General features: G+C 34.0%; 3 pseudogenes; 1 reads left to right on the top strand and 2 right to left on the bottom strand.

Moving 5' to 3' along the window:
• Nucleotides 1-1368: 1368 nt before the first annotated feature.
• Nucleotides 1369-4436, top strand: LOC134273781 (ATP-dependent DNA helicase Q1-like; annotated as a pseudogene).
• Nucleotides 4437-4799: 363 nt separating this feature from the next.
• LOC134273780 (uncharacterized) lies at nucleotides 4800-7350 on the bottom strand (annotated as a pseudogene).
• A 4435-nt stretch (nucleotides 7351-11785) lies between these two features.
• On the bottom strand, nucleotides 11786-13646 carry LOC134273782 (uncharacterized; annotated as a pseudogene).
• Between the last annotated feature and the right edge of the window lie 515 nt (nucleotides 13647-14161).

The following is a 14161-nucleotide window of genomic DNA, read 5'->3' as shown; positions in this document are numbered from 1 at the left end:
CCTTGACCCTTTGCCCTTGTAGATTTCCGTACTTGTGAAAAAAACTTTAACCTTGGCCATAACTTTTGAACAGTAAGAAATAGGGCTTTCATACTTCATATATGTAATCCTTGTAAAAAGACCCTTCATTGGTTACCAAGAACTTTGACCCTCTGACCTTGACCTTTGATATTGACCTACTTTAAAAAAGCAAACCTTGACCATAACTTTTAAAGAGTTAGGGCTAGTGCTTTAGATACTTTACATATTTGATTCTTATACAAGACCTTTCATATGATAACAAGGACTTTTTCAATTTGACCTTGACCTTGGAGTTTAACCTTGTTCTTAAAAAAAATTAATATTGGCCATAACTTCTGAATGGTTAGGGCTAGGGCTTTCATGCTCAACATAAGTATCCATTCTTATGCGACAAGACCTTTCATTTGACACTAATTACATTGACCTTTTGACCTTGGCCTTGGAGATTTTTGTACTTATTAAAAAACTTTAACATTTGGCTGCTTTTAAATTTCACAATTGTTTTCCAGTGAGAATACCCTACTTTTGGTGCTATTTAATTAAATTTGTATTTAATAAAGCTTAATCTTTGCTATGTTGCCATACGGGGCATCAGTGTTTCACAAACACGTTTTGTTTTTTTATACAGTTCAAAGTCAATGTCAAAATGTCATTGACTTAAATGTTGTTTGAAAGAGCGGAATTAGTTGAGTATGCATTTGAAATATGGAGTCTATCTTTCATAGTTCAAAAGTAATGGCGAAAGTTAGTTTGCAGACAAACAGATAAACAGACAGACAGACAGGATAAAAGCAATTTACGCCCGAGATCTTTCGATCCAGACGCACAAAAATGAACAAGATTAAAGGTGACCCAAAACATTTTTTTCTGACTTTAGAAAGTGTTTCTGATATATATTTTGTGAAACAAAGCTTCATATTATAAAATATGTTTAGATTCTGGAATTTTTGGCATTTTTTTTCTAACTTAAGGAATTGTTTTTTAAAAGTTTGGCTGTGAATTTTAAGTTAATTATCATCATAATTTACAAATACATATTCAATACAGATATATTTATATGCTTATTTCCGTAACACGATAAGTATTTTATAATCAAATTCCGGTTTACAGAAAGTCACTATAGGTACCCCCCCCCCTCACTTTAGGAACCTAACTTTCAAGCTACCCGTCCAAATGAATTTTTATTCGGGTAGGATAGATATTTGTGTAAAGGTGTACATATAAAGATAATAGCATTAGAATAACAAACATTAACTCGTCATTCTGTTTAAAAAAAACCGACCCGGGGTGTTGGTGTGAGGGGTCAACTGCTGGGGATCGATTCCATGCTTATAAATCTTACTTCAGATGGTAGATTGTGGGGATAGAGATGGGGGTAACCATAAATAAAGCTGTTCATTCTCTATACACAATTTCATTCTGATAGAGACTGCGTGATCGATACAACTAGAGATGAAAGACTACACTGACTTAAATTACTATGTCAAGGTTCCTGTGCATGCAGCGTACGCTTTATATCATATAAAATAAAAAGAAATTGTTATACTCAATACCGTTAAGAAATTGTTTTCAACACTGTGCAGAATACGGTTAAGTTTCATGTATTGTGTGCACTGTTTTATTAATAAGAAAAAACGTAGCCTCTCTCTCTCTCTCTCTCTCGTGCATATTGTAAAAATTTACTGTAAAAATCCAACGTTATAAGCAGTTTCATGTATAAACCTGAATAAAACATTTCAAATATATTAATTTTTTACTTTGTTTTCTGTAAGCTTTGTTGTCGATGATGTAAATGTCGTTGTGTGGATGTAGACCTATACAGGATATCACGACGTCAGGTCTCCTGTATCTCCAGAGCCACGTCACGTGATCAACACTGCCCTGTGATCTTCCAATCTCTCCACCAGAGGGTGTTGTATACGCTCCGCTCCAACGATGCCAACATCCCATTACGGCAGGAGCAACAAGTGTCTTTGTTATATTTGATATAAAAGGCTTTATTAGTCAATTTACCTGTAGGTTTTGGAAAGAGTTTAATTTTTCATCTCTTGCCGCAGGCCTTAGGAGCCAATAAGTCTTCCCCTGTTGTGATTGTCTATTTCCCCACTTAACATCATTCATGAAGATCAAATAGAACAACTTGAAAAGTAATGGCATTTTTCAGCGTAGGCTGAATGTTCTTCAAAGTGGAGGAGACAACAACGAAAGTCATGAAATGGGTCAATTTGACCTAGACAACAAACATCAACTTAAAAAACGTAGCAAACAGTCAGTTCTCTGTGGTGTTGTGTCACCCAGAGGCCCTCCTAAATACTAGGAAAAGGATATTCCTTATTGATTGATCCAGTTTTCAGGGATAATGTAGTTTCTGTTGTGATCGATGAGTGTCACATAATTGAAAAATGGTACGTATCTCATTCATCTTGACAAAACACTATCATGACTATGCATGAAAAGATTAAAACATCTGGCGAGATTGGGAATTTGCAGCTTACGTCATTTAGTAATTCGACACGGACGTCTGAGAAACACTTGGATTGAAATCTAGTTTGAGAATCATTTCAATCCACCTGAGCTGTTTTAAAAGCAAAGTGTGATTGTATGATCCAAAAGACATATAATTTCAATATCCAATTAAATGCATGTTGTTTGAAATTCATATTTGTTAATATCAGTTGATCCCTTTTTAGCCTATAATTTTAAGGACACATAAGGAAAACATAGATTTTTTATCAGGGGATGGCCATTGATTCTAGAAAGGGGGCTGTCAAAAATTATTGAGTTAGAACATGCCTTCACATTTTCTAGGATGACAAGAGCCTTTCTTTAGTTTAAAATTTTGTCTTTGAACTGAAAAATGTTTGTCAACTTTCTAATTTTGGTTCCAGCATCATGCATTCAAACCCCCCCTCCCCCCCCAACACACACATACATGTACCAAACAGAAATCAGATATTTTTCCTTTTAGGCAGTTATAGGCATGAATTATGTGTGATTTCAAGAAAATTGTCCTTTCCTGAGAATGTAATTTGTTATGTATATACTAACAGAAATCAGATATTTTTCCTTTTATATCATGTATATTTCATTAAATCATTGGACAGAAACTTATTGTCTTATACAAATTTCAAACTACATGTATACCGAAATTGATATTATTTGTCTTTTGGGTCAATAAGTAACACAACCAATGGGAGTTAGCATTCTCCATCTCAAATATTGTATTAATGCAATGTGAAGAAGTACACTTGGATATAAAATTGGTTGGCTTATAGACTGAAAATTTTGACTTGAAGTCTCTTCCGAAGAGATGTCAGGTAAAAATTTTCAGTCTCGACGGATCTCAATGAGATTATAATAATCTGATCTCAATGAGATTATAATTATTAGATCAAAGCCTGTGAATCCCTAAATATTCAAGAGATTTGATCACGTACTTGCCAAGTTCACATCCCTATGAACTTTTTAACATTGTTATTAATTTCTTATACTTATAATAATACAGAAATTCACATTATTTTAAATTATGAATGTAGCTGTGTTTTATTTATGTACATTAAGTGCATTTTAAAGTAAAATTTTGTTTATTTCTCACAAGGGGAGATGAATTTAGAACTGCCTTCAAAAAACTGGGAACCCTCAAGGTATTCTTCCCCGATGTTCCCTTTGTGGGGCTTAGTGGAACCCTGACTAAAGAACAAAAACAAGCTATTCCAAAACAACTCTGTTTAGAGAACTTTAAAGTCATTGAAACATCACCAGATAGACCTAACATTTTTCTTGAGAAAGAGCAAAAACAGTCTGGTACAGATGTTCTTTGTCAGTATGAACTAATTATTCATAAAGTGTGTGATGAGCTTTATGAGAAGCAAGAATCATATCCTGTCACGTTACTTTTTGTGCCCATATTTTATATGAGTGAAGCACTGAGATACCTAAACAGTATTTTTGGAGTGCAAAACATTTACAGTTCCATTTACAGTGCCTTATGTACTGGACAAGATAAGGAGGTCATTGATGCAACAATTGATGAATTAAAAAAAGAACATCCAAGAATCCGTCTAGTGTCGAGCACCTCCATATCGGGAATGGGTTTTGACCCAAGTAATGTCACTCAAGTGATCCACACCTGTCCCCCTAGAGATCTCTCTCAATACTTCCAGGAGGTGGGAAGAGCTGGCCGCCGAGGACAGCCAGCACGAGCAATCTTACACTACAGTAAACGTGACATTGCTCGCAATTTACCTGGAATTCATGAAAATATAATCGGTTACTGCAGAAATAACTCAAATTGTTTAAGAAATCAGCTTTTGTCTGCTTTTGGTTTTACAAAAGATGAAACAATCACTGGTTGTAAATGTTGTTCTCACTGCAAGTTACAATGCAAATGTACAATGTGTAACACTGATGTCTGATGGTGATATTTGTGCAAATTAAACAAGCAGTCCAATTCATTTGATTTTTATTTGCATTGTCATACCATACCAAGATCAAATTAAATCTATTCATCTTTGGATGCACATTCAATGAATTAAAAATTAATTATTTAAAAACGTGAATAGGCCTTCTCTAGATAGCATTTACACATGATACTGTAACAAGTACATACTACAATCCACAAGAATAAATCGTATCATTTACATGCTCTGGTCCGAAAAAGTCCATAATATTTGAAATGTAAATATAGTTCTTTGACAACATGTGAATTTAGTGCGGTTTTAACATCATTAATAAATGTATTAGTACTTCATAATAATTTAACCAGGATTTTTTTGTAAACACATTCTCTATTAACAATAAATCTGAGGAGGTAAATGGTGCATCATATGGTGTGTTTACCATAATTTCTAAAGATGGTCATCTTCACAGTCATCCTGATCGACTTCATCCTCTGCTTCCTCAACAGCTACTGCCTGTCCCCGTGTCAGTCTCCTGATAATGTGATCCATCCACTCCTTCATGTCTGGAATCTTCTCAGTGGCAACAGGTGTTGGATGGAGAGACGAGAAACCTTGACACTTGCGTCCAGGTGTGAATCAGAATGGTCGTATTCTTCGAAGTTCCCTACACATAATAGTCTGATCATTAATTGAGACTGTCTGAGAATGAAGACCACTTTTGGGCTTGATTTGCAAGCAACTGTCAAGCTGGGAACAAATCTCTGCAATGGCATCTGCTGATGTTGTGGCTCTTGATATTGATTTTTCAGTTTTGTTAGCACCAAGACTTTTGATTAGGCTTTTTTGGTTGCATACAGAATGTTCCTGAACTAAATCACTTTCAACACATCTTCCCTTTCCTCCAATGGTGTTCACAAATGATCCCTCCAATACTCGCAAACTTTGCAAAGGAGATAGCAGGTATTCTGTTTGGAGGACATAGTTCATATTTTCCACCAAGTACTTGCTTAGTTTCGAATGTGAATAAAAAAATGGAATGGCATACTTGCAGTTAAGTACTGCCCTATGAATATCCCCCACTTTAGCAGTGTCGTGCATTTCCAAAACATGCAGATACCAGTGACACAGAAGTATGCAGTAATTGTATACCTCATCCTCTTCTCTGTAGCATGTTTTTTCTTCAAAATGTTGAATGATAATCTGTTGTCCATTCAAATTAATGATACTATTTTTCTCCACTCTTTCTTGATATTCGTTTTTCTTGGGAATCAGATGAGGTGTTCCCACCATTCCATAGCCATAAGATTTCATGAATCTCTGAATCATATCAAAAAGATAATATTTCTGCTGATCTGTATCTTGATGACTCAGTTTAACAAAGTCTGGATGTTGTGGCTTACTGTCTGTTTCCTCCATGTCAAAATATTCCATAAATTGTTCCGTGATCATTCCCTCGCCAACTGTCATCATAAGGTCAAAATGAGGCTGAAACCGTCCTTTAACCTTCCCATTGACATTCGAGCGCTGCAGCAAGGTCTTGAAATACGCTAGAGTTGGTGGAGTGTTGCCATCTTTGTACAGTGCTTTGTAGGATTTCTAAAATATGTGACACATAATACTTATTATGCCCCCCTTCAAAGAAGGGAGGGCATATTACTTTGCTGCTGTCTGTCGGTACGTCGGTCTGTCGGTCAACTTAGTTTTCATTTATTTTCTTCGCAACTGTTGTACATACTGAAATGAAATTTGGTATACAGATATATCACATGAAAATCTAGGACAAATTCTGTTTCGGGTACCATCGCACGATTTTTGACAGAGTTATGCCCCTTGGACTTAGAAAAATTCCAATTATTTGCAGTTTCCTTTCATCTTCTTCACAAACGTTGTACATACTGAAATGAAATTTAGTATACAGATTTATAATATAAATATCTAGGTCAAGTTCTGCTTTGGGTATGATTGACATAATTTTTGACAGAGTTATGCACCTTGGAGTTAGAAAAATTCCAATTATTTGCAGTTTCCATTCATTTTCTTCCCAGAGGTTGCACATACTGAAATGAAATTTGTTATACTTATTTATCAGATAAATATTTTGGTCAAATTCTGTTTTGGGTACAATCGCACCATTTTACTTTGGTAATTTAATTGAAATTTAATTACTCTAATTACCTCAAGAAAATCTTGTTTGTTGTGCCACATTTCACATACAATAGGTTGCAAGTCATCTAGTCTCTTCTCAGGAGTTACAGACAAGCATCTGATAGGCTTCCTGTAGCCTAACTCTGGTCAGCTGGTCCCCACCGACTGGAACGCCAAATTTCCTCAAGACATCTGTGTTACCTGATGACATAATCAAATCCTTATTAAATAGATATATGTACATACATCTGCAACTCCACATGTGTATTAATATCTGCATTTACAGATTGGTTGAACAAGAGTTGACATTTCTTCCTGACATTTGTTCCTTACCAAAAGCTTCTGTGAAAGTCTTTATTAGATGTTCTTCGTATGTGTCCATTATACACAGACAGTCCTCATGTTTGGCCTCGTTCCTAAACTGAATAGGTAGTGGATAAACTAGCGACTTTGTTTCCATTTTCTTGGAATATTCATGGGGCATATGGTCTGGAATAAGTTTCTTGTAGCACTGAAAGGCAGGCAGCTTACACAAGATCCTTGCTAGTAAAATGCTATATGCATACATGAGTCTCTCTTGTTGCAGACTTCCTGGTGTCAACAACACATCATCAGCTGTTAGCTTGTTTACATCAACATTTGGCTTTGTGATGGACATGTCCACTGTAGCAATCCGACTGAATATAATATTTGATGTAAAAAGGTGCAGATCTTGGTTTCTTTTTTCTGATGTAAGATGTGATGTTTTCACATATATATCAAGGTTATCACCTACAGAGAGCATTTTTTTAAATTTTAAAACATTGATGAATTTTATATCAATTAGGGATGTCAACGAATAGTCGACTATTCAACTGTCAGTCGAATGGACCGACTATCGAATAATGAAACAACATTCGAATATTAAATATAATGCAAGAAAAGGGGGTGATAATGAAATTTTCATCTCAAAATTTAAAAATGGTCCTTCCTCAAACTTTACAATTGTATATTGTACGTCCTCAGACGAATAAGAGCTCTAACACAGTCACATTATATGAATTCCACATTGTACATATGGAAAATACAGAAATTACATACCGCGATAATTATTTTTCAATCACTGACTTTCTTTGTTATTGTACGTAGTAAATAATGCAACGCTACACTGGACTATGAAATTTAATTGACTTGTACCAATTATATTTATAAACTCTAGTAATTTGAAATGCTTAGGAATAAACAGTATTTGCATAGCTGTGAAGTTTTAAATTCTATAATTATTAAAACAATAATCTTACATAAAAGACATTTTAATTGATACTCAGTATATAGCTTGGGCAATCATTAATTGAACAAACAATATCTAACATTTTTATCGGAGGTGTGGATAGTCTGTGTTTACAATTCACCATTTCCAATTTATTTCAATTTTCCATTTTTATTTTAATTAATAAGCTCTCAAAAACACTGTGCTATAAACAAAAATAAATGCTCCGAATAGTCAACTATCGTTCGAATAATGCAATCGAATGTTCGACTAAGGAAAATTAATATTTTGACATCCCTAATATTAATGTAATTTTTTTTTGTTTCTACACTCTTATATTTTAATTAGACTGTATTTGATGAATACAGTATTATTACTTATTCTGTACTATACAATAATTTATAATTATGAGTGAAGCAAAAAATATCATCACAATCTACAAAACAGGTTGAAGTAGACAAAATATTTTTAAATATGAATTTTATAATTCCCCCCCCCCCCAAAAGTATCAGATTTCTAGTTCAGCTATTTATAATACATAAGAATAACAAGAGGCCCAGGGGCCACAGCGCTCACCTGAGCACATCGGCTAGATAAAAAGCACATATCAGATCAGAACTGAAAGTTTACTGGGGGGGGGGGCTTGAATTTTAACCCCCCCCCAAGGGGGTCATGATTTGAACAAATTACAATCTACACTACCTGAGGATGATTCCATTTAAATAGAAAAATATCACTAATCATGGCTTTGAAGTAACTGAAAAGAAGATTTTAAAAGGTTTCCCTATATATCCATATGTAAAATTTTGGTCGGCCATTTTGGCCCCATCCTAGCCCCAGGGGTCAAGATTTGAACAAACTTGAATCTACACTACCTGAGGATGATTCCACATGAGTTTCATCTTTTCTGGCCCAGTGGTTCTTGAGAAGAAGATTTTTAAAGATTTTTCCTATATATTCCTATGTAAAACTTTGGTCGGCCATTTTGGCCCCACCCTAGCCCCAGGGGTCATGATTTGAACAAACTTGAATCTACACTAACCGAGGATAATTCCACATGAGTTTCATTTTTCCTGGCCCAGTGGTTCTTGAGAAGAAGATTTTTTTTAAAAATGCCATTAATTTTTCTCTAATTCATAATTATCTCCCCTTGGAAAAGGGTGAAGACCCTTGATTTGAACAAACTTAAATCCCCTTCAACCAAGGATACTTTGTAGCAAGTTTGGTTGAAATTGGCCCAGTGGTTCTTGAGAAGAAGATAAAAATGTGAAAAGTTTACGACAACGACTACGACGACAACGACGACAACAACGACAGACAACGGACAAATTTTGATCAGAAAAGCTCACTTGTGCCTTCGGCTCAGGTGAGCTAATTACTAAGTATTGTATTGTTTAAAACTATTCCCCTCTTTAAAATTGTTTCCTTTGTTATATCTGTAAAATTTCATTTTTCTTGTTTGGCGGTCTTTGCTAGTATTAATCATGATAATTACTAATACAAACAGTGCATTTCATTAAAACATTTTAAATCAGAAAGAAAACTCAATCTATTGTGTCAGATATCAGGACTGAGACAAATTATAGTCCCAGGCACAAATTCCAGCTTACAGTTTGCAGAATGGGTCATAAAAATTTAAATTGTTGACCAAAAAATCAATACCTGTTATGTTGATCAATGGATTTGATTTCAGACTCTCTGTTATCAGCTTCAAGGAACATTCATGTACACTCTCCTGAAACCTTATTCTGTTTGAAGTTGACAATGTCAGTCCAAGATGGTTCAGCCTTGTCTGTGCCTAAAAGGTACATGTAAGTAGATATACACAATCAGATATTGCATGGTGTAAGTGAAAGTTTTAAAAATTTTAAAAGATTTTTAAATTTGACATATCATTTAATAAATCAATTAAGATCAGAAACACTAATGAATGTATTTAAGTTTGCATATTTAAGTTTACGTAATAAATTTTAAGTTAAGTTCTTACAATAAATTTAGTAACTTTTCAGTTCTTACCGGGTCTAGACAATGCAAAACTCAACCATGTCAACTCAAACAAACTTCAAATGGAACTTTCTCAAGGAACTATTCTAAAATATAACTACAAAATAAAACGAATTGCATACAAACTAAATGTAAGAATGAACATGAAAGCAATGAGTTTGTTTATTCCATTCAACGCAATAAACAGTTTAATATTCATGGTAAATTAATACCATAAATAAGGAAGTTAAAGTATATACTGGATGAAGCTGAATCCTTAGTATATACATTTGGAGATCCACCTTTCTTTTCTTTTTATATGTGTTGAATGAAACTGAACATACTCATAAGACAAATAAGGAACAGCTATATAAAATGCATATGAAAAGCATAATTTGGAGAAGTCTCCAAAGATATAGATGGTACAAATTTTTGTACATTCCCTCAATTATCAACTAATAGAATAAAGTGCCACCCAGAACATGATACGCCCGTCAAAAAATTACTATTATCTTAAACAGTTTAATGTGCAAGAAAATCATGTCAACCTTGATTTGAAGATTTCCATGATTTTTCCACTCCTTAAATTATTTGTTTATCCATCTCCTGTGGTGTGGGCATAAATTATTACAAATATTGCAACATTCATAGATTTCTATACTGGTTGTGTTATACCTTGCCAAATGTCCATCATATTAAACAATATCAAATTAGTCTTAAAAACTTAATCTATACCTAATTAAATTTGAAAATAAAAGACTGGCCATCAAATATAAACTGACCAACAGTTCTTCTGTCTAATTCTCAAAGGATACAGATAAGACGATGCTCTGAAGAAATGATTGAGACAGCTGACCTTCCTACATTGAACACATTAATACATCTTGAACTGGATGCTTGTCTACTCATTACTCCCCTTAAGAGATTATTGGATCTGCACTATCTACATGTACCATAAACATTTTTAAAACATAAATTAACATCAATGATTTTTTTTAGATTTAATGTCTAACAGGTTTTAATATGCAATTCATAAGGACATGCTGATTCCACCCCCACCCCCATAAAATTAGTTTTTAAGTTCATAATATATATAATATCAAAATAGTTTAATATGCAGTATCAAATTAGTTTTAATTACTTTTCATCAAATTCATTTTAAAACTTAGGCTAGCAAACGAGAGCTATTTTAATCCAAAACAGACTTCATTCGGATACAGATAGCACAGATGCTCTACCAGATACTCCTCACACTAAAGTCATTAATTTCTATCTCTAATTTGACATGCAAATTTATTTTCTGTTATCAAAATTCTTCTTGACCAGTGCTTGATAATTACAAGTATGGGAGTGGTGGAATTTCTTTAAACATACATTATATTTGTTATAGATTGCTGTCAAGTTGTGCTAAAAAAATAAGTATTTTCTTGATTTAACATTTTTTAAAATAAGGATAGTGCAATACTCTTACATTTTTTTTTGGAGTGTGTAAATGAATAGAAAAAAAGACACTTTATTTAAATAAAAAATTTACTTAAATTAAAGGTCACAGTGACCTTGAAATAGGTTGTGACTCATCTTCTACGTAAGATGCATACACTGGCCAAGTTTGATGATTCTAAGTCTAATAGTTTTCAAGTTATGGACCGGAAAGGATTTTTCCATATTTGGCTATAACTTTTTAATTATAAGTCAGAGCGACCTACTTTTTGTGTGCGACACACCTTCTATCCAAGATGTATCAGCTGACAAAGTTTGATAACTCTAGGCCTTATAGTATTAAAGTTATGAGCCGGACACAAGAAAAGCTAACAGACGGACAGACACGAAGCCTAGCTAATAACATACGTCCCGTCTTAAGACAGGTGTATAAAAATCAAATGACATCAATAACAATGTAAGTTATCAAAACTGAACTTTGACATGATGTAACTGAGAGATGCACGAGGCAGCAAAAGCTGCATGTAACAAAAACTTCAATAAAATGTTAGTTTTTTAACAGAATCAATATTAACTTGACTATCATGTATACCCTATCATCCAATCCTCCTTTTATAGCAATGGCAGTGGTAAGCCTCTGAAAAGCTGACAAGTTATGAAACCTGTGTTTCATTAATATTCCATAGCAAGCTGCTAGGATAGGGATTAATGAAGGTGTCACTTTTCCATTGGCAGGAACTGCAGCACAACAAAGGACCTCGAGCAACAAAGGAACTCTATAATAAAATATAGTCATGTTAAAGGATGTTTGATAAAAAATTTTCAATTTGTTCATGAGCACTAGAAGATAATGTATAGATATTGAGTATTTTCATGTATAAAATGGGATTTTTTTTTATAACATGCACATACTCAATATTTACAATAACCAGTACCCTTGAATAAATTGTTAAACATGATTGAAATCATTATTTGAGTATTTTTAAGAATTATAGAATCAATTCAATAGTTCTATTGTTTGTAAGTGATGTAAATTTGTGAAGAATGGTTTACCAATCAACAATGAGCCATATGACATACAATGATGATTCTAGCTGCAGAACTGTAGCTCTCCAAAAAATATATTGACAGATCATGGGAGAGCTACAGTGCCACCCATTGAAAAAAGTATATTAATATACTGTGCACAATAAAAAGTCGCTGTTTCCAGATTTATTTCTCTGTGTTCTTCGAACTGCCAAACGAACTTATAACTAACCGTATGTTCCTAACATATCCTTTTTCTATTTCCACAACAAAACACTTTTTATAACCGTTATGAATAGCCCTACTGAGCCTGAAATTTAGACCATTGAAATTTCTGCTTATTTATACTGCCATTTTGGGTGGCAAGAAAATACAATCCATTATGCACTTCATGCAGATGTCAGCTATGAGAGTAGTTGATAGAGGTCAAGGGATTTTTTGGAAATCGAGATTTTGTGCAGTTGGTGAAAGAATTTGAAAAATTAATTCAGAACCGAGTGCAACTTTTTGTGCTCAATAAATATACAGATTTTTCTCTGGGTGGCACTGTATCTCTCTGGTTGTCATCCAAACATTTTTCCAGACCAGCAAGCTACAGATCTGCAGCTTTGAAGATTCATGGTTTCGATGACCATGCAGAGTTCATGAAGTACTGAATATTACTAACCATTTTAATTTATTAATAATTTATATTAACATTGACTTCCATACCTTTTTCTCATTTCTAAAATGATGTCTTGTAGCAAATTTTCAGTGTTTTCAATCAAATCTGTCATTCCTCTATATTTGAGTAAAACAGAAGAAAACATTGCAGCTCTTTAGGTCAAACTGTGGCACTGACTCCTCAAATCACACACTGCCTCTCCACCTTTCTGTTTCAGTCCACTGTATACATCACAGAGGACCTCAAGAACTTCATTGTTTTTTGTGTCCGTCTGGGCAGATATACACTTAGAAACATAATCATGTTCGTCAATAGTTGACTTTTTCTCAGAAATGGTTGCATTGTTTTCAAGTTTCAACATTTTTCTGGATTTACAAACCGGGAGTACAGGGAGCTGAACTCTTGAAGACGAGCGAGGTGTCAATGGAGAAAGTGCACCTCGTTTGCATATAGTAGTGTTCAAATATGATTGAGTAGAATGTTCACATTTTTGTATGAAGTCGCAAACATTAATCACACGTGAATAGCAGTTCCTGCACACCATGGCGTCTCTTTTGAACAATTCTTGGCACAAATGATCACCAATAATGCGATTTAAATTGTCCATAAACTTTTCTTTCATACATTTCCGACCAGAGAGCTTAAAACTTGTCACATCTTTTGCAAAACATATAAAACAGTCAATGGTTACATTTTTTGTTGGCGTCGAGACCGCCATTTTGTCCGATGTAAAATCATGTGACAAGCCGAACTACTTTTAGACGACAACAGAGGTGTAAGCGGAGTGCGCCCTCTGGTGAGAGATTGGAGTGCGCCCTCTCGTGAGAGATTGTGTGATCTTCCTCTGTAATGTACAGACTCCCCTTCTCTCCGATCCGATAGAAATTCTTTTCTTTTATTTTCTCTCTCCTTTAATATTTGGTTTGGAACATTCACTGTAAAAGAAGATGATCAAATATTGTGACATTGTTAAACATATAATTTCAACCAAAATATTTTTTATGGAAGTAAAGTTATACAAAAGTTTATTGATAATCCAATTTAAAAAAGTATATAGATAATCCAACAGAGTCAGTTATCGGAATGAAAAAAAAATTATAAAGCTTCCAGAGATTAAATGAAAGCTTCAGCAACAATGTACAGGCCTCATGAAATAGTAAACATCTCAGGAATCATACATTGTAACATGAAATTTTTAAAGGAACGTTTATAAATATATCAAATGAATCTTTG

This window comes from Saccostrea cucullata, unplaced genomic scaffold, assembly GCF_032062105.1.
Source record: "Saccostrea cucullata isolate Sc308-1 unplaced genomic scaffold, CSIRO_AGI_Scuc_v1 ctg10472, whole genome shotgun sequence".
Lineage (NCBI taxonomy): Eukaryota > Metazoa > Mollusca > Bivalvia > Ostreida > Ostreidae > Saccostrea > Saccostrea cuccullata.
The sequence above is the reverse complement of the archived record's forward strand: the minus strand, read 5'-3'. Positions and strand labels throughout refer to the sequence as shown.